Source organism: Lontra canadensis, unplaced genomic scaffold (genome assembly GCF_010015895.1).
Source record: "Lontra canadensis isolate GAN:19392208 unplaced genomic scaffold, GSC_riverotter_1.0 scaffold13, whole genome shotgun sequence".
In the NCBI taxonomy this organism is placed as follows: domain Eukaryota; kingdom Metazoa; phylum Chordata; class Mammalia; order Carnivora; family Mustelidae; genus Lontra; species Lontra canadensis.
The window spans coordinates 28,121,636-28,144,192 of NW_022631007.1; the positions used below are offsets into that span (position 1 = coordinate 28,121,636).

At 34.3% G+C, this 22,557-nt stretch overlaps 1 protein-coding gene across 1 annotated transcript in view; it reads right to left on the minus strand.

Moving 5' to 3' along the window:
* The window catches only part of BAZ2B (bromodomain adjacent to zinc finger domain 2B), a 303,077-nt gene extending 288,698 nt beyond the window's left edge, over positions 1-14,379 (minus strand). The window contains exon 1 of the mRNA XM_032857888.1: positions 14,283-14,379. The gene's annotated coding sequence lies outside the window, so the exon portion shown is untranslated. The remainder of the gene's footprint in view (positions 1-14,282) is intronic.
* Between the last annotated feature and the right edge of the window lie 8,178 nt (positions 14,380-22,557).

Sequence of the window (22,557 nt, forward strand, 5' to 3'; positions counted from 1 at the left end):
TTGATGGGAATTTGGGCCTTAATATGAGCATTAAAGTGTAGTTTTACTAGCAAAAAGGAATGGGAAAGGGGATGCCTGGCAGAACACACGACTCTTGATCTTGGGGTCAGGAGTTTGAGCATCACCTGGGGCACAGAGTTTACTTAAAAAAAAAAAAAGGAAAGGAAAGAATTTTATGTCGAAGAATAAAATATATGAGAAGTGACTATAAAAACTCTGGGGAGGAGGACATTGGCTTTTTTTTTTTTTTTTTTTTAATTTTAGAGAGAAAGAGAGTGTGAGTATGAGCAGGCAGTGGGCAGAGGGAGAAGGAGAAAATCCCAAGCAGACTCCATGTGGAGTGCAGAGCCTAAAGTGGGGCTCGATTCCATGATCTCAAGATCATGACTTAAGCCAAAATCATGAGTCAGTTGCTCAACCCACCGGGCCACCGAGGTGCCCTGGCAAGAGGACATTTTCTAAGCTTAAAAATGGAAAGAATGTTTAAAAAAATCTAGAAAGGACAAGTTCGTATTTCACATTTCTGTAAATAAAAAACTATTAAAAAGTTAAAAATTTATAATAAATATATTAATAGCATAATATCATTAATACTTAGAATTTATAAATAATTTATAATAAATATACTAAGACCTCTGTGCAGTAACAGGCAATGTCAAAGACAAATCACAAAAGAGAAACAGATTAACTGAAAGACGCTCATTCTAATGAGTCATAGAAATGCAGATTAAATAAGGTATAATTTTTTTGCAATGCAACTGGCAATGGCTAGAAATGATGAATATAACCCAATCCAACGAAGGTGTAGTGAAATAGGTATGACTACCTTCTACTATTGAAATACCATAAACTTGGGGCGCCTGGGTGGCTCAGTGGGTTAAAGCCTCTGCCTTCAGCTCAGGAAGCCTGCTTCCTCCTCTCTCTCTCTGCCTGCCTCTCTGCCTACTTGTGATCTCTCTCCCTGTCAAATAAATAAATAAAAATCTTTTAAAAATTAAAAAAAAAAAAAAAGAAATACCATAAACTCATAAATCCTTTCAAAAGTCAAGTTCACAAGATATGTATTAGGAGCCATAAAGTATTCCCAGCCTTTAACCCAATAATTACTTTTTTGGGAATTTATCCCATGAAATGATGCCAAACAGCAACAAAAAAGCACTATACATAAAAATGTGCATTGAAGCATTAACCTTAAAGGTCAGAAGTAATGGGACACCTGGATGGCTCAGTGGGTTAAGCCTCTGCCTTTGACTCAGGTCATGATCTCAGGGTTCTGGGATCGAGCCCTGCATCGGGCTCTCTGCTCAGCAGGAAGCCTGCTTTCCCCACCCCCCGCCTCCCTCTCTGCCTACTTGTGATCTCTGTCTGTCAAATAAATAAATAAAATCTTTAAAAAAAGGTCAGAAGTAAGGAATCAATCTATCTGTATGAACAACCATGTGCTCCACTATTAGCGTTCCATTGTAGCACAAGGAAAATTTTCAAAAAAAATAACTCTCCAGAAGTCTTAGAAAATACGCAAATTTTACCAAGTAGAAAGAGAGGGAATAAGAATTGCATTCGGGGAACATCATGTGTATAATCACGGATTCATGAAAGTCTGTCCTCAGGTATCCATAAAAAGTATGGTATGTTTGTAATATGTTTAGAACATGCTGCCTCCTATCTCCCAGTGGTTTCCAAAAAGTGATGTTTAGCAGTGGTTTAAACACATGCAGAGCAATAAATGAAAACAAAAATGAAAAATATGAGGCTAACTGGATGTGAGTATTCATCTTCATACAAATGTGATCCATCAGGAGTAAAGTAGAAGGGTTTTAAAGAAATAGATCAGAGTTTATCTTAAGCTAAACTCATCATGAGACTGATATGATGTATTAGAAATAATATCTAGCCACTAGGAAGCGGTAAGCCACAGCCAATCTCTCTTGTTCTTATTTATTTATTTACTTACTTACTTACTTACTTACTTACTTGAGAGAGAGAGCGCACACAAGCAAGGGGAGGGACAGAGGGACAAGCAGATTCCCCACTGAGAGGGGAGCCCTATGCAGAATTCAATCCCAGTACCCTGAGATCATGACCTGGGCGGAAGTCAGATGCTTAAGTAACTGAGCGGCCCCGGTGCCCCCAATCTCTCTTGTTCTTACTTTCAGTATCTAGAAAGGAGGAAATAGGTGTTCGCTACATCAGATTATTGTTATAGTCATAAGAAATAAATGTGTATGCAAGGTATTACAATCTCCAACCTCCCCAAACTAGCTCAACCCCATTCCTTTAAATTATCATGTACCTCATATTTATCCTCCTACCCATTCTGTTGCTATTAGTCCAGTCATTACCACTGGACACTGGAATTTCTGCAATGTCACTGGTCTTTCTTTTAATAGTATCTACTTCTATACATTTAACAGATTTCCTCCAAATCCATCTTTCTAAATTTTTAATCATATCACATCTTTGCTTAAAAATGTATTAGCTAACTCAAACCCCTTTCTAACTTTATCTCCTACTACAAACAAATTTTAGTTAGGTAGGTTTCCCTCCATTCTCTCCTTTGTTCAAGTTGTTGTTCTAAAATATCTACTACTATAGGGGCACCTGGGTGGCTCAGTCATTAAGCATCTGCCTTCAGCTCAGGTCATGATATCAGGATCCTGGGATTGAGACCTTCATCGGGCTCCCTGCTCAGTAGGGAGCCTGCTTCTCCCTCTCCTACGCCTCCTGCTTGTGTTACCTCTCTCACTATTTCTCTGTCAAATAAATAAAATATTAAAAAAAAAAAACTACTGTAATAAATAAAATAAAATATCCAGTACTTCCTTCAAAAGCTAACTGAAGTTCCACCATCTCCTTGAACACTTTTAATTCTAAGCCAATTTTTTTTCTTTCTTTACATTCTGGGGTATCAACAGCGATACTTGAGCATATAAACTATCCTGAACCATGCCACTTTCATATACAATAGACATCTTTTCATTCTTTTCTTTTCTTTTTTTTTTTTTTAAATTAGGCAGGGAGCCTGTTTCTCCCTCTTCTGTTGCCCTTCCCCCCCCCCACTCGTGTTCTTTCTCTCTCTCCCCCTCAAATAAATAAAATCTTAAAAAAATAATAAAATAAAGTAGGCTCCATGCCAACTCAAGTTCTTGAAATCATAACCCTGAGATCAAGACATGAGCTGAAATCAAGAGTTGGATGCTGGAGACTCATCTTATTAGGGGTTGGGGGATAGGTTCTAGTCAGTAGGATATATCAAAATACAGTAAATATTATCTTTGACATGAACTATACTGGAGACAGATACATGCTCTCTCAATAAGTCTAACATAGCCCATTTGCCAGCATTTAAGTAGATGCCATTTACATAGTTGAGTTCCAGATACTCATAGCTGGCATGCATTTAGGAGCTATGATATACAAAAAAATATACTTATAGAGAGCCTATAAGAATACTATGAGAACTACCCAGAGACACCTGACTCCTGTATCCTACCTGTAGATAACATCACTGAATGAATGATGGTTACTGAAATTGTTTTTCCTTTCCCACCCCCAATTTTCTACCCCCATAAATAACTGAATTTCAGTGGGTTAAAATCACAAAAGATGAGATTATACTCTATATACAACCTTTCTCTCTAAGTAAACTATGACCTCCTTAAGCATACTATGGGCTAGGCATTTTATTGCTGAGCACTTTGAATTGTTTCTAGTTAGTAATAGATGTTAGCCTGATTCTTGTTCTCAATTTAATGATCAATTTATTTAACTAATCATTACTGCCTAACATGTGACTATTGGCCCATCATAATAGTATGAAACATGAAAAATAAGTAATTGTTACTTGTTTCCATGGGTAACTACGGGATTACTTTCAAGTCTCTTGTGAAGTCATGAGATTACCAAATACAAATTAAACATGCATTTTTACCCAGGTAGATGTAATTAATTTAGCTGGTAGCTCAGGACTTAAGCTGAAACATATCAAATGCTACCTACTAAGAATAAAATGTTTGCAATGAATTGCAAAAAAGAGACCTATTTCATAAAAAGTGCTTCACATTAAAGCAAAAAAGGTCAAATCAAGATACTATGTCAATAGAACACTTCATTAAAAACAATAACCCCAGAAAACCAAATAGTGGAAAGTTCTGGTCACAGTATATCTAGCTCTACCACCATCACCACCACCCCCCGCCTCTGGCATGCCTTGTTCCTATCCTCCCATTTTACACATAGTAGAAAAGCACTTACAAATTCTTTAAACCATTTCTTCACCTTTTTGAATTTTGGCAGTACATCTATGAACAGTCTTTCTGGAAAGGGAAGGGAAAGAAAGCTTTCCCCTAACTGGCCAAAGTATTACATGTTCTCTTCCTGGACCAGCTGTTTACTGTTTGCACAGCCCTTCCCTAACCCTTCAACTTCCTACTTCAAATCCCCAAGGTATGATTATAGATAAGAGTTATTTTCTCTAAGTTGCTGAAAATATTAATGACAGTGCATAAGAAGTCAATGCTAAGGTACTTAGGCTACAATGGAGAAAATCTCGAGACTTTCCAAGAGGACTCAATTATGCAACAGTGTTCCATTTCTCTTAACCTCCTTTAAAACTGTCTCCTTTTTTGATGTTGTTACTACCCACCCCCTAACAACACTTTGTTTAGCTCTGTAGTAACCCCTCTTTTAAAATAAAGAGATTTGACCCACAACCTCTTGTCTGTTATGGTTGCCTGGCAGACCCTATTTCTTCCAGTATGCTACACTAACCCATAAAAGGAGAAACACATCATTCTGTGACTTACAGGCTGTTCCCTATTTTTTTAGATGTTCAAGATGGGCTTTACTGTTTCATATGTTGCCATAATGGTTCATGTCAACAGTAATCCTTTTCCCAAGGAAGTCCAGAAGTAATATTTCAATAACAATGTCATCATGAAACCAGAGAAAGTATGGCTTGTCTCTAAACTCAGACATTAGATAGCCCTTTATTTCTACTCATTTCCAACTTTAATTTATCTCAAAATACATCATATAAGAAATAATTATGTAAAAGTTTTAAGGTTTTCTTCTGACACATCTCTTGAAAATGAATCATCATCACAACATTGTAAATTAGGAAATTGAAATAAATTTCATTATCTTAGTGCGCCAATGATGAAGATAGGAAAAGTCTAACCACTGAAAATTAAGACCTTACACATTGGTGGTTTTTTTACTCTTTTCTTTTCATATTCTATTTTTTTTAAGTAGGCTCCTCACACCCAGCATGGAGCCCAGTGAGGGGCTTGAATCATGACCCCAAGATCAAGCTCTGAGCTAAGATTAAAAGTCAGATGTCTAATGGACTGAGCCACCCAGGTGCCCCATACTCTCTATATTAAATCGTATTTCTATTATTAGTGAAATTCAGTACAAATGTAATCAAAAATTGGGGCTATAAATTGTTTCTTTTTGTCCTTATGGATATTCCTATTATTGGCAGTTCAGCCAGTCTATCGTCTTTATTTATCCAAAGTAACTAAAAGAAGTAAAAGCACTTTTTGAGTCAGTCATTGAAATCCCTTGGAAAGCTAGTTCTTCACCAAGAAACTGAGAAAGGGAAACAGATGTCCTCTCTTGCTCAGTGCTCTTAGCATGTATGACCATGCATTACATTTCAAAACAAAAACAAAAACCATTTATAAAGCATTGTAAGAGAACGAAGGAGAAAGGAGTGGTTCTGATTAATCTTACAAGAAAGTATTTCAATAACTCTGATCAGAAAGGGTAGTTCTGTCAATTTTAAACTGGCCTCCACAAACAACAGGCCTATCACTGAACAGATGATTTGAAATTGATTAACCCACTTTCTCCAGAAAAAGCCAAGAAGTCATTCTTGAAAGCAATGGAGGAAAAGGAGGATCACATAACATTCTTTTTATTCTGGGAGAAGAGGTATGGGTTGGGGTAACTTCAAAATGTTGCCCAACCACGCCATATAATTAACAAAACTAGCTTTTATTTATTTGTTCTATGAGGTGTTCATAATGCCCTTCTTTTATTGGATCCTTTCTTCCTGATCTCTAAGTATTCAGTTTACTCTTTTTCCTCAGTCTAATTTAAAGCTACCTAAACCAAAAGAGCCTTTTTTAATGATTTGAACCAGAAGTCATCTCTTCCTTATTCTGAGCTTTCACAAACTTTCAACCATAGGTCTTTAAGAATACTTAACACTGTGTTCAATATGAACTTGATTAAAGAGGGTAGCTGTCCCCTTTTTCCCTATTATTGGTACTAGAACAATAAAAGCGTATCAAATACCAGTGATTCTCCTGTGGTTGTCATTACTTAGTCAATTCATTTTTCAAATAATGGCTACAATTTCTACTGTTTTGTTGGGTTACTAATATTTTATTCATTTATTTTTAAAGTTTTATTTAAGTAATCTCTACACCCCATGTCGGGTTCAAACTTCTGACCCTGAAATCAAGAGTCACATATTCCTCTGACTGAGTCAGCCAGACGCTCGAAGGTTACTAATATTTTAAGAACTGGGTTCATTATCTCATCTTTCTTTTTATCTAAATATAATTAACTGTTGTAATGAGAACCAAAAAAGGCAGACAAGTAAAATCTGAAACCTTCATTTTGGTGAAAACCTAAGAACTTCTCTTTTTCTGATCTATCAACAAGTGGAAGAGGAAGGAAACAAAACTTATTTGAATTTCACTTCCTTTTATTTCCTCACTTTATTCTGTGATGAGATTCCCAAAGAGCAGGAAAATAACTGAAAGGATGACAGTCAAAAAACAAAGAAAAGGAGAATATGATAATTTACAAAATGACCCACGTAACCTCAAATAATAGCTAATTAACTGTGTAATAAAGTTGTTATCACAGGCAATTCGAAACTAAAACATAACACATCGTCCTTTAATAACCTCTGAATTTATTATTTAGAAAAAAGTACAGCCCACTATCAGCTAGATTAAATTTGGCCATATATTCTATTATATTACCAACATCTCCAGCCATTTGTGAAGCCAAGAAAGAGTAAAAGGCACTCTTAGGAATGGTACTCAACCTTGAAGTGCTGAAAGCTACTTCATCATCTAGTGTGGGTACAAACACATGCATGCACATGTGAACAGAACACTATGTTGTGTAGAAGGCTCAGTATAATCACCATCCTTATAAATCACTCAGGTATCCACTTATTTTAACATACACAAATCAAGGCAGAGCTCCCTGTGATTCCTACAAGGGTATCTGAAATCATATTTAACATCTCACCTCCCACTCTTCTCACTGAAAGCTTGAGATGCAAGCTTTCTTCTTTCAGTCACTACTAGGCAGCACAACATGCACGAAAATATTACAAGTGGACTTGAGCATAGCTACGCTTAATATTCCAGAAGGGACCGAAAAAGCAGAAGAGACTCCTCATTCAAAAAATTATTAAATTTTTTAAATTATTAAATTAAAAAAAATTAAAGTAGCTTTCTGGTTTTAGGATTAGCATTATTCTAATCAAATTATAATGTCCTGTTGCTCTTCCTATCTTGTCTTAACACCACTCATAAACTAAAAGTACAGTCACGTTTTTATATATTATGTGAAATTGTTTTACAGGCTAATTAATCACAGTCTATTGTGTTACTTAGTTACAACTATAGATAACTAGCAAAATATAATTAACAACATTTTCAAATCAAAGATAATTCAGTTACCTACCTAAAGACAAAATTATAAAACATATTTTCCAAAAATTACAATGGTTGTGTAATCTAGGTTTGTTTGTTTCTGGCCAAGATGAAATATATATAGGTAATACATTATTGACTTTCTACACTTGGTTCTTTCAAAGCTTCTTCATTTTATTCAGCATTTAGTTTAAATTAAATATTTAAAATTGAAGCTGTTCTATGTTGCAAACACAGCTAAAATGAAGAGCTTCTGTAGCAGCAGTGACCAGATTTTAAATGCAGGTAGATCAATAAAAAAAAAAAAAAAAAAAATTTCACCAAGCACAGGCTCCATGTGTGAGTGGAATGGTTTATAATAGCTTGCAAATGACTATGTGCTTGCTGTAACCAGCTGTTCTTAAATTATGAATATGCAACCAATTCATGTTAAAGCCAAATCCCAGCACTATTTCTACAGAGAAATCCCAGTAGTTTTGCTTGTTCTACATGTTAGCTCTGTTAAGGATACAAATAGCAGTAAGCTTCCGAACAAATAGGACCAAACTATTGGCATTTCATGCACTGGGTCCATTATCACAGTGGGGGATGTCAATCATTGGTACATTCCTATAACAGCTCAGGCAATATGACAATGATCTCGTAAGAAAAAAAATCAAAATCTCTGCAGCAGACTCAAAGTCCTTCTGACAACCTAATGCTTTCTTACTTCAGCCAATCAGAATGTCAGACCTGACCTACTAGAAGACTTGCATCAAGCCTGAAACATTTAAAAACATCAATCATAAAAACAAAGACAGGACATTGAATTATACAGTATTAACCTCCAGGGTTTGCATACAAAGACCTCAGATTTATTTATGTCCCAGCGAGTTAAGAGCTTCAGTACACTGTTCTTTACACCAAACTGACTGCCAATTTGATGAACCTCTCTGCCCTCAGCAGGAGTGCACCGTCTTTGATTAATGAGTGCATGCTTGTGGAAAAGTGTTAAGAGGAGAAAACAGTGGAAAAACACACAATTACATCTACACATAGCTGAAGTACCAATGCAATAATTACCTTCAAACCAAATGCTTCTTTTTCCTTAAATACACATGCACACATATACACCCACAAAATTAGTAAAGGTTCTTATCTACATATTACTACATTATTATTATCTCTAATACTTATTTTTTGAATGAAAGGCATTCAAAAACCAAAATACAAATTTCATAAATTATAAAAACAACTATTTTAAAAGCATCAATTAAAAAAAGAAAACACCCCACCTTATGGAGTAAATTTTCAAATATATGGGATAAAAACTCTATTTTCACCTCACACTCCTATAAAAGCCTATTCATTAAAAAAAACCTGTTTAAACAATAAATATCAAGTCTATTAAATATTTTACATCTCAAACTGTATTATGAATTGCCACAGTTCCATAACATTCAATGTAGATTTAAAAGTCATGTAAATTTGTTTTTCTTTCAGCAAAGATGTTGCCAATATTTTCTAATTCCACAGGTAACTGCAAATTAATTATACTTATTGCCCATAATTTCAAAGCTAATGGGGTCAACAGAAAAACTTGTGAAAGTTTAAACTTTTTATGACTCTTCTGTTTAGAATGACCAAATGTGGAAAAATTCCTACTTACATGATGGGATGCAGATCTGCACTACAATTCAGACTATATTACCTATAAAAATGAGCTAAGAATTGAGATTCCTTTAAAGTAAAAGTTTATGTTTAATATACAACTTACCATAATTTAGTTTATATGAACATTTGCCTTAACACAAATGTTATGAGTTTCTTAAAAAGTAAATCATAGGCTAAGGTAACAGAATGATTTTCTTTTTAAGGAACTGTATGGCTCTTATATAAAAAAGAGTTGAGAAAGTGTATTACCTGAAAGAAGACTTAGTAATACGTGGTCTATTTAAAAGGAAAACATCTCTATAAATTTATAATTGCAGGAAATCATAATTCTGGAATCACTTAGCAGTGTATTAGAAATGTTTACAATTTGTTTATATTGTATAGGAAATCCTTTTAATGGTATTTAACTCAGCAAACCATATATTCTGATCACCAATTTAACATTTTAAGTATTTATTATAGGCAAACTATTTTAAATATGTTATAAATTTTATGCTCTTTGAAAAATTGTTTAAATGCTTATGGTACATAAAGATTTAAAAAGTAAAAATGAGTAAACACTAAGACTAGAAAAGATCTCCTGATATAGTGGTAAACTACATCATATATCCTTAAACTTATTATCCTAAAGATTTCTTACACTTTAAAAAAAAAAAGTGTTTTCTCTGTTGGAATGGTCATTCTTTATTCCTCTTCCTATTTCCTCTCCTAGCAAATTAAATAAATAAATAAATAAATAAAGTAAGTAAGTAGAAAACATTTAGGTATCAATGGGATGATCTGACACCTTTTAGTACCATAGTCTGATAGGTGAAACTATCACTAAAAGTTAATAGGTATAATAAAAATATTTCAATTTTTAAAATTATTAAATGGCCACTAGTCAATTATTTAATACCTTCACCTCCTTATAAAGAAAATTAAATATAAACTTGCCCACTTCTTCAATAATTCTTTTCTCTTCTGATTACCTTCTGCAACAAAAGTTTAAAGAAATTTTTAATCAAACTAGTCAACATTTATTAAATAAAGAACATTTTTTTTAAAACCTTATGGTATGAAATACTTAATTTTATATATTCGAAAGCTTCAAAATATATTCAAAATACCTAACTAGGTAATTTAATTAATCCCTCAGGATTTTTATCATTAAGACATTATTTCAACTAGGGGTCAAAATCACACATTACTTCGTGTTAAATCACTTCTTTTGGTAGTCTCAGCTAAGATAAGGTCAGAAACTCATAAACTACAATTTAAAATCCTTTGAGAAATCTTTAAATCTAAAAGTAATCAAGTTTAACACATTCTTTCACTAATTCAAGGAGATAAGACAGAAAACTGGAACTTTCATGCAACTGTGATATCCTACATCTTGTATAGTAACACAAAAGTAGCAACAAAGACATTAACAATTGCAGTTCAAGCTGGGAGTGACTGTTCTGTTTCAATTCAATGACACCACTAATGGCTTCTTAGCAGCTCCATGAAATCAACCAGCTGTCAAGTTGATGCATCAGAAGGAACAGTTATGCACTCCCATAAGAAAAAGCAACACATCAGGATGTTTGGCAAAACATCTGCTCCTTTACACTGCAGTTCTATAATAAACATGCAAACAAAGAAATGAGAGAAAGGGCAACAGAATTAAAATTCCAAGGTTTCCATTACAGTCTTAAACGCATTTTAAATAAATGACATAAAAATAAAAACAAATTTCTGCCAACTTGAATACTTTGTTATTTTAAATCTTGAAAATTGCTAAATATAATTACTCAGATTCTTCTAGAAAGGCAAAGGCTACATAAAAATCGTTATATTTTAAAAATTGAGAGTAAACTATATTCACCCAGAAAAATTATAATGTACAAAACGTAAAAAATATCAAAATACATCTTTCATTTGATAAGAATGCCAACAGCATTCTAATAAATGCATTTCCAAGACTGAATACTCTAAAAATATTTTAAGTAGTGTTTGAGAGAGTAAATGTTACTATAGTTAAGCAATAGTTTAACATATAGGAACAGTAAAGATACTATTCTCTGGATTTTAAAATATCTGCCTACTCCTACTTTTCTCCAAACCATTATATGAATACAGTATTAAGTCCTGATAAATAACTTTCTTTTTACAGCATACAGTTTGATCACCTCCCCTGAAAGACTCTTATTTGTCATCACAGACTTAAAATAATTTTACATTCAGCCATTCATTTCAAACATTTGTAAAATTTGACTTTTTTCTATCTGAAACTTACAAGTGCCTCAATGTTGTCTAAATTATTGATTATGCAGCATAGTGACAATATGTACAGTGTTTACAATAGGTGTGAGACATCAAATGTACTTAACTACCATTTTCTTAAACTGCTTATCCTCTGTTGCTTGCCATTTATAATCTGCCAAATCTTCTAGTCCTTTGTTGCATGTATAATTTAAAACCATCTGTTCTATGTGCTTTTAACTATTTAAACATTTTTCACCTACCTACAATTCACATAAATGGCAGACAGTCAATTCAGTCAAGCTTTCTATATAGCGTTTTACATAAAGCAAATTCCAATATAAATAACATAGCAAATAATACCAAAGAAGACTGCTCCAGAGATAAAAACGTACTACATACAATGTAAATTTTTATGTTAGACAAACCTTTTCAATGTATTCAGAATTGTTTCTATTAGTTTTTTTTTTTTTTTAGTTAATTATAACCAGTGTTTTTCCCCAAACCAGAACACAAAGAGAATGCAAATTAAATACAGACAGTTTCATGTCCTTGTTAGAAGAGAAGTAAATATGCTGACTGAAAATGACTACAGGAGACAGAATCCCACTTTCCCATTCAATTTACAGTGCCTCTTATTTATATACCAGACAGTGTATCATTAAGTTTGGTCATGTGACCAACCGAACTTCTGTGAGATAAAAAACTATTTTAGACAAGCAAATTAAAGCAAAACTAATTTTTATTGTATATTTTTTCATAATGGCTGACAAAGAGCTTACAGCTTGAAGTTATAAAATATATTTTAAAATAAATTTTGCCTTTTAAATACTAATGACATTTTTGCCAATCATTTAATATGTGCTACTAAATTTTAAAAGTACCCAGTAGTTCCAGGTATTTTAATAGTTGTATCTTTCCAAAATGTAAGTAAATATGTAAAAAATATATATATTTAATTACAAAAGAGGACCTAGGTAATTTAAAATAATTATATGTAAAATATTAACCAAGCTGATTAAAGAAACATCTACAGCAGAGTGGAGTAAATGAGAAAGGAATATACTCATTAAAAATAACATTTGAAACCTTAAGAAAAATCACGTAGACAAAAAGCTAGGTGAATACCAATGACACTATAAAAGTTTATACCATCTTTTTGCACATAATTTTCCACCTGTTACCAAAACGTAAAATGTGTAGACGCTGAGGGTTCATTTTGAGAACGCGACCCACAAATAAGCAATACAACTTATCTTTAACCAGTAAGTTACCCGGTCCTTTAAAACCGGGAAAAAAAATTTGGTGAAAAATTTACTCTTGGGAAAATTTCTCGATAAAGTTTACATGACGTCACTGGGCCCCCTGAACATTCCCTAAACTTTGAGTCTTATCCAGACACACTTTTTGCCTTTCTAAGGCTTCTTTCCTTTCTCAAAAATAAAAAAAGGGAGACTTGGGAATAAAAACTGCCCAAGATGGCGAAACGCTTGTTGTTTAGAGGGCAGGGAAAAAAAATGGAGGATATTGTAATATACACAAAGGGATAAATTTCAACAACTCGGCCAAGGACTGCAGCTGCTTCTCTCTTTATAAGGAAGCAACACACAAAAGATAAATACAGAGGGAGAGAAAAGAGAAAAATCTCCCAAACAGCAGGGCCAGCTCTTACTCTCCAACAAACACTTCCTTCCTTTCCTAAGTCCCAATTCTGGGGTTCATGGAACTACTTTAACAGAAGGAAAGCCGCGAAAGAGGAAAGGGGGAGGGGAGCGACAAGAAGATTAAAAGAGCGAAGAAGAGTTGAGGGCTGGCGGTTGTTCCCGGGGAAGAACTGCTAGGAGACAGACATTACTGTAGGAAAAGCTATGCTCCTCTAACCCTCTGTGTACAGGCATAGATCTTCCCGTATCCAGATCTTCTCCCGGTCTCACCTGCCCCCATTACAACACCCGCCCCCCCACCCACCAGCTCATTTTCTATAAACTCTGGAGCTCCAAGCTACACAGAGAAAGCAAAAGAGGCCCGGACTTGGGGGGTGGGGGGGTGGGGTGGCGTGCCAGGAGCTGATCATCAGTCCTAAGGGGAAGAGGGGGCGGAGGCAAAAAAAAAGGGCAGCAGTAGGCGGACTGGGGGGTGGGGGGGGTATCTGGAAACTACCCCGGCAGGGATTGGGGGAGCAGCGTATATTCCCGGGGAGGAACGGCGATCGCAACAGTGCCAGAGGTTATCGTTTAAGAAGCAAAACTGTTGGCGGCAACCCGAGCGCTGGGAGCCGAAGGAAGGAGGAGGCGCGCAGCCCGGGCGGCCAAGCAGGGCGACCGGCACAAAGAAGGCGGACTGGCGGCGGCGGCGTCTGCCCGCGGCCCTGCTGCACCGAAGTCCCGCACTGGCAGCTAGGAATAAAGTTTACATTCTCCTGAGACCGCATCCCCCACCTCCCACCCAGGACCGCGTCCTCCTCCCCCAAACTCCGCTCGGGACCCCGAGCACCGCCCCAGCCTTCCAGCCAGCATAACAAAGAGACACACCGACCGGCGAGGGTAAACAGCCGCGGAGGGCGGGCAGGGCGGGCAGGGCGAGCGCCTCGAGAGAAGCAACTCCGGAGTCCCCGCTCGCGGGAGCGTAGTTTCTCCTGTTCTGCTCACAACCGGCTTTGTAACATTTGGAATTTCCATCTTCACCCGCACCCCTCACACCCGAAGATTTTTAACTCACCTTTACTTTCGAACTGAGAGTTGCGGTGGATGGGATTTTTGCCTTCCCCAGATGGCTGAAGGTTACGATTTTTGTTTTTGGAAGCCCTACTACCTCCTTGTCTCGATTATTATTTTTGCAAGGAAAGTATAAAGAGAGTTGGAGTGGAGGTGAGATTTGTGATCGCGAAAGCCCTTGACTCCCTCCTTCTCCGCCTTCCGCCTCTCTCTGATTAGTTCCTATCCAGCCGCAGATTGAAGCAGGAGATGATTCTTCTCAAGGTTTGTTCAGCAGCTTCACTTCTAGGCGAAGGCTTCATGAACCAAGTGACGTCAACCAACAAGGCTTCTCTCTCTCTCCTCTCTCTAACAATGAAAGTTGCTGTTAACAAGGGAAAAAAGAGAGAGAATTGTTTATACCATTTCAGTTCCAATAATAAATGACCTATCAGCTCCTAAAGGAGCCAAGGGAGGGAGGGGGGTTGCTTCTTCCTCCCAAGAATTCTGTAGCTTTGAGTTTGCAACCGTTCCTTGTCCCAAGGAAAAGTTAAGAAACTTAATATATATATTTTTTTCTTTCCAAAGCAGGACAGAAAATAGGATTGGAAACCCAATTTAAAACTGGACAATAGGGAGCCTAGATTAACCATTTCCACCTAAACTTTTTTGTCTGTAAACACAGAATTCGGTTGAAGTCTATAAACCATCTAAATTAATATGCCAGGAATTCGTGGATGTTTGGAACTAAAAAAGCAGGACACAAGATGGTCCCGGGATAAAACTCTGCTGCCCAAACACAGGCAAGTTAAACTAGCTGTAGTGTTGATGCACTGAATTAAAATTTAAATAAAACGTTAAAACAGCAAATCGTTTTAAAGTTAGAAGTTAAAACTGTGAAAGGTAATCTCAATTGTAGTTTCTCCCTCCAATTTCTGAAGTCAAAAGGAGTGGGGTTAGCTAATCGCAGGAACTGAACACTTTTTTAAAAAATCAAGTTAAGCCTGGTAGCTCATTTCTCCATCTTTAAACTACACAGGACGTATGCTTTTTGTTTACTCCCTGAATCTCCCAACTTTCTGTTGTTTACCCTTACATTTATCCCTCACCCTCCAATCCCAACATCCTAAAACCAAAAAAGTTAAAATAAAGGTGAAGTACACCTTATTCCTTCCTGAGTACACCACCCCATAACTTCCTAAAAATGATTTTTAAAAAAACTGTAACTTTGGTTAACGTTTTATTACACAAGAATATATATACTTTTTTTCATTGAGGTAGTGTTTTTTTCCCCCAGAACACATGGAAGTCTCCAAGTTTATATAATTAAAAATTGCATGATTTAATTTTCAGGATGAAGAGCAAGTGAAAGCAAGCCACAGAAGAATAATTTGACCATATATGTATATTTTGTTACGTACATTTGTGAATAAATGTATCTTAAAAGATGCTATTGTTTTATGTTTCCTCTTCAGCCACTGGCTGTGATTTTAATTGTGCTGGAGGATCTTCATTAGTATTAACACATGGGGAGATTTCACAAAGCTGCTTCATTAGGGGGGAAAAAAAAGCTTGGCAGACTAGGTCTTTTTGCATGCACTGAGAATGTCAGCCTTACCTCGGTCATTTGTAACATAATAAGTGCAAGTACAATGATTGCAATGCAGGAGCACTGGGGGAAGGGCAGAAATACTGCCTGTCTAATAGGGATATCTAAAAAAAACGGCTGCTCATTACACAGTAAAATGTATGCTAAAAATTAGTGAAGATGATGTCTCAGGAGACTGATGCTAAATAAATTAATGTGCTGATATGTTTTTAATTATTATTTTTGTAGTAGTTTATTTCGTTCTCAGGATTCACATTGAGCAGCAAAGCTGCGCTAGCACTTATTGATTTTTTTTCCCTGCCACATTCCCGGAATACAGATTTTAATCATTTCACTACACCACACTCAGTAATTTCATTAAAAACTGGAACCTTCTATCCCCAGAAAAGCATTTAATTTCAATGACATACAATTTCTCTCTTAGCAGAAAACTGTCTCTACAGTAAAAGCTGGCCTAAGGTTCAAATGCATAATTTAATCCTGAGTTTTCCATGCTCTGCATTCCTTTGAAGCTATAATTTGAGTAACTACCTAATAACTGTAATAAGGACAATAATTTCCTTATAATATATTATTAACTCATATTTAATTAACTCAGAGGCCAAGCTCTATACATGTATGACTGGGTCAAGAGTTCTACCATCTCAAAATTTACCAATAATGTTCCAGAAGAAAAATATAGATTAAAACCTAAGTGTGAATGCAAGCATTGAGATATTCCAACCAAAATAATTAACAAAAAAAGTTCATGAATTTTAAATAATAGTGGTCACTATTCAAACAGTATTTTAAAACATTTGGAAGTAAATAAGGCAACTCACTGATATTTCTATATATAAAGCATTATAATATTAATATTTCAGCTATCCATTTCTGAAAGTTTAATCACTAGCATTACTTTTGAGAAAGCATTCAATTTTGAAAAGATTTTTTTAAAAAGGGCTAGATTCAAGTTGCCTCAATTTTTATACGGAATTCTCTCTTGAAATAAAGTTAAATGGCACACTTGAGTAATTTGAATAACCAAATGATATACAGCAAAATAAGGCTCAATTTAGGTTCCAGTAATATTTTGAAATGATACTCAGTTTAAGATGGTACTTTGTTTTTCCAACCACTAGGTTTCATAAGGATATGTAATTTATATTGCCTGTTTTTAGGGAAGAAACCTGTGGGGAAAAAAACATTTGACATAATAAAAATCATTTATTAAATTCGGAATATATGCCTAATCAACAGAAAACACTTGTACACCGGTAATAAAAGTGATTAACTTGTATAAAAATAAAAACTCATGTTAAAAATTCCTATCATTCCTCTGGTTAATTTTAAAATCATAATCCAAAAAATATTTTTAAGACTATGTATATGTAATTTCAAGTTGCAGCCATAAACAACACAAAAGTTGTATTTTCCTTGTTTGAATGATGAAGTAACTTGTACAAAAGAAGACTGTTGTCAGAATGTTGGAATAAATGATAAAAGTCATGATAATAAAGAACTTGATTTTACTGTCTAAAATATTTAAAAACTATATTTTATTAAAACTATATATATTTATTACTCCAATAATTTGAAAAATATTTTTGCAACACTCTTAAGGTTGAAATGCAGTAAAATGGTAATCAATAATCAACAAAAAAGTGGATAAATGAAAAACTCAGATCAGTAGCTAATATTCACAAGATGAATTTCTACATTTCAATAAAAAAGCTTAATTTGTGTATTTAAGTATATATTTAAAATAATTTGGTGTTATTGGTAGTTCAAATATGTTAATTATTCAATTTATACCTTTAAAACTGTTTTTTTTTAAAGTACACTAGAAATTTAAAACTGGATTGTTCCAGTATTTGCTACACTCTATGAAATTATGCTTAAATTATTTTTTAATATGATTCCTTCCCTTCTTTATGTTTTCATATTTGATTGTTTCAAAGATTACAACACAGTCATAGAGCTGGAGGGTGGGGGAATAATTACTACAATTATAAAATAATTTGGCTCTGGTAGCACTTAGTCTATACCTAGAATCATCATCTAAATTCATTTTCAGAATTGCAAAAGAATTTAACAATCAAACATCTTTTCTAATATTACTGATAATTATTTCTGAAATCCTATATAAGATATATACCTATCCCATGCTAATCATGCCATCACTATATGTAAATTGTTGCATTTTCTTCTGTAAAGAAGCATCTATTTTTAGGACCAAGATAGAACTTCTCAAATAAGGAGATAAAGAGATAAAGATGGTTAAGTATCTAATTTATTATATAATTATTATATAATTTATTATGCATGGATCTTCAAAGGATAAGGAATTGACATGTATGTACAGAGATCAAAGTCTAGGAAGGCTGATACAAAAAGCCAATATGAGAGATTTCAATAGTAGAACAAGCTGGCCACTGTCATGTCTTGTTTCAGTTTCAATCAGTACAAACTAATGAAGAGTTATTTGTTTTCATTCATCGAACATTTGAGTGCTCACTATCTGCTATGCACTCTGCTAGAGACTGAGAAAACATGAAAAGCTCACATTCTGGTTGATGTTGTAAGTGTGAAATTCCTGGGAGATTAGAGAATCACATAAATCACATTATAAAGATACAAATAATAAAGTTTTGCTAGAATAAAGAGGATGCGGCAAATAATTCTGTGAGCCTTAAAAAAAAAAGCTTTATTAAAGGGATGCCATTTGAACTTCATCTCAAATACTGACAGCCTACCAGGCAACACTTAGGAGGGACAGATCCTAAGTAAAAGAAACCGTAAGTTTAAATACAAAGAGCTACTAAGTCTGGTGTCTATCCACTAGGGAGAAGTTCACCAAAACAGGAATATTCATTGTGAGGTAGGGAATATCAGGGATGAAGAAAGAAAAGGAGGGTAGGACCTGAGAGTGAAAGGTCTAAGATACTACAGTAATGTGACTGAATTTATCCTGAGAGCCAACAAAAGTCAGTAAAGGAGTGACATGATCAACCTTGTTTTTCGGGAGCAAAAACTACGTAGGCAGTGCAAATGATAGACCATAGTATGACCAGAGTGCTTAACAGTTCATGGGAAAGATGATGGAGAGTGGTACTGTAGTGGAGATTTAAAGCCAGATATTTTTGAGGTAAAATGTGGATTTGGTGAAATCCCTGAAAACACAGGAGTTAAGGGAGAGGAAGGACTGAAAGAAGACTATAAGGATTTCTGGCTTAAAAAACTGGGTAAGTGCTGGAGTCATTAGGTAAGATCCAGAATATATAAGAGAATACAAATCACTAAATATTCATGAATTAGAACTTAAATTTATGCTTTATAAGAATCTACTGGAAAGTTTTTTTTTTTTTTTTAAATATACATACCCAGGCCCACTACCCAGAGATTCAGTAGGTCTGGAACGGAAAGCAAGAATCTCTTCTACTTTTTAAAAAAAAAAATTCTGACAGTGCTTCCGATAAACATTCCTGATTAAGAACAGTGTCATAAGCATAAAATTGATTATAAAATTCTTTTGGAATAAAAAAAAAAACAAACAAGAAAAGCCCTGAAAAAGAAGAGCACTGAAAGTGTGTGGGGCGACCTCATATCAGACATTAAAATACACTATATATGTAGCCTTTATCATTTACAGTCGGCATTGGCATCTGAGAAAAAGACCAATGAAACACAATAGGAAATTGAGAAATTTACTGAAATGCATATGAAAATTTAACATAGATAAAAGCTGTATCTCAAAGCAGTGAGGAAAAAAATGGACGTTTTAATAAGTAGTTTGGGGATCTGGGTAGTCAAAAGAGGTAAGTTTGGATCTGTTCTATGGACAAATTTTAAAAACATATTTAAATGTAAAAATTTGAACCACACAAATAGTAGGAGAACTTAAGGGTCAATTCCTTTATAACTGGAGAATAGGGAAAACATTCTTCACAATGGTCAAAACTAGATGCAATAATGCATCTAGTTTTATATATATTGGCAATATTTATATATTGGCAATATATAAAATTTTGTATTATATATAAAATTATGTATTCAAATACATAGAGCTAAAAAGGTTTTATATGGCACTTAAAAAAAAAGGTTTCATATGACAAAAAAGAAAAGAAAAAATACCACAAGATAAGTACAATGACAAATAAGAAACTCAAAAAATAACTTATATGAGACAATTCAATAACCCTATATATAGAGTATCTAAAAATGAATAAAAGACCAACACCCTGAACAGACATTTAACAAAAAAAAAAGGCAAATGCCTCTTAAATAGAAATATTCTCAACCCTGCCCATAAGAGAAAGAATCACTGAGATACTATTTCTCACCCAACAAACTGGCAAAAATCCAAAAGTTTAACAACATAGCCTGTTAGTAAGATACTTATGGGAAAAGGACCACTCTCAGATATTGCTTGTTGGAGTGAAAAATGGAAAAACCTCAACAACAGAGAATTTGAGAGTATCTAGCAAAGTTACATATGTAGGGGTTTTTTTGTTTTTGTTTTTGTTTTTTTGACTAGCAAAATACATTTCTAGGTCTGACCAACACGGATGAAAATCTAAAATAAATATATATAAGAAGATACTCACTAAAGCATTGTTTATTATAGCTAAAGTTTGGAAATAACCCAAATGTTCCTCATTGGGAAATAGTTGAATTGATTAGGGTCCACAGAGTGGAGTATTATGCAATTTTTAAAAATGAATGAGAAATGTATATAGTATGAAGTATTTCACAACTGCAGTATATAATAATATACTAATATAATAATAATAGCATATCATATGCTACCTTTCATCCATATATTTACTTAATTTTTTAAATGAAAGGAAAAATCAAAACCTTAAAAAAACATGGTTACCTATAAGAAGAAAGTGAACAAGGTAGAAAAGATAGACTAGTAGGAAGTTTTCTCATAAAACTTGTTTTATAGATGTGATTTTGGAATCATATAAAGTAATTTACATAATTATAAAACAAAAACTAATTAAATTTTAGAACACTCCCATCAAAATGAAAGCTAAATGAAATAAACTTAATTGTATATAGAGTTACTATTCCAAGTGACTTTACATGTAATATATTCCAAGTGACTTTACGTGTAATAATTTTTTAAAACCACACACAAACACAGTAATTTAACAATATGTCTCTCATAGGATATAAAGTAAGAAAAATAACTTTAAAGCAGCAACAACAAAACAGGAACTTAAATTATTATCACTAACCGTATTCTTGTGGTATAAAGTGGTGTTGTTATTTTAATATTGTTGCATGCACAGTCTGAGAAAAAGCAAATGGATGTTTTACAAAAAGCAAAGTTGGTATATTTAAAAATTAATTTTTGCTATGGGGCAAAAAAGAACCATATAAAATGAATGAGTTACATAAAAACTCTCTGATACTTTATGAGATATATGAAGAACTCATTACATATTTTATATTTAAAAGTATATACATCTTAATTCTGCCCACTGTAACCTGGAATTAGCCTGGGACAAATGGTGTTTAGAGACCATAATATGGGTACACAGGTGTGTGCCTGTGGCTACTGCAATAGTCTATTTCTTAGGCTTCTACAGTAGGCATCTCAGGATGGTGAGTTCAAGCCCCACACTGGACATGAAAGTTACTTTAAAAAAACAAATAAAGGGGCGCCTGGGTGGCTCAGTGGGTTAAGCCGCTGCCTTCGGCTCAGGTCATGATCTCAGGGTCCTGGGATCGAGCCCCGCATCGGGCTCTCTGCTCAGCAGGGAGCCTGCTTCCTCCTCTCTCTCTGCCTGCTTCTCTGCCTACTTGTGATCTCTGTCTGTCAAATAAATAAAATTAAAAAAAAAAAAACAAATAAAAATAAGAACTAAATCAGATCAGTCCATGTTATTTACCGATAATTGTGCCCTAGGAATAATGCAATATGAGAAATAATATTCAGACGTCAACTCTTTAACTAGTAATGTTGTTCCTTTTCCAATAGTTTTTATTCCATCAATACAGATTCCAACACATCTTTTCCAGAAAAATTTTTGGATCACAAAATAATTATGATCCAAATTTTAAAAATTTCTTCCCCTTTAGCATGGTTTTCCAGCAATTAAAAAAAAAAGTTGTCAAGCACTTCACCCTCATAAATGAACTGCACATAAAGTAAAAGTTTATTCATACTCTTCACATCAAAGGTTTCATCCAACTGTAAAGCCTAGTATCTATTAGCATGTACATGTTATTGTAACTGTGCTTTCATACTGTGTATCATTGATATTATAGTGTCCAAATGTATCACATGAAAGGAATTTTGCCAATAGTTGATTCTGACTTATTGCCAGACATAATATTTATTATTTGCTGCTTGTTTAATAAACTTGGCAACTGTATGGTTTATAACTGCTTTTGCTCTGAGGAGTGCAGCACTGAATTAATACTTTCTTAGCTTTGGTGTCTTCTCCACTTTTAGAGACAAAAATACTGGAAAGCAATATTTTGTGTTTATTCTGGAAAGCTTCTACTATTTTACCAGAATTGTTTACCAAAACATGTCATTTTTTTTAAAGAGAGCCAATGACATTAAAATATCCCTAACCCGAATGAATTCAAATTATTTTTTTACTCTTTCCCCCTATATATTTATAAACTTTCTCCCTCTCCCCCATTCTTCACTGAAGAGAGGCAATCCAAAAGGAGAAAGATCCTATAAGAA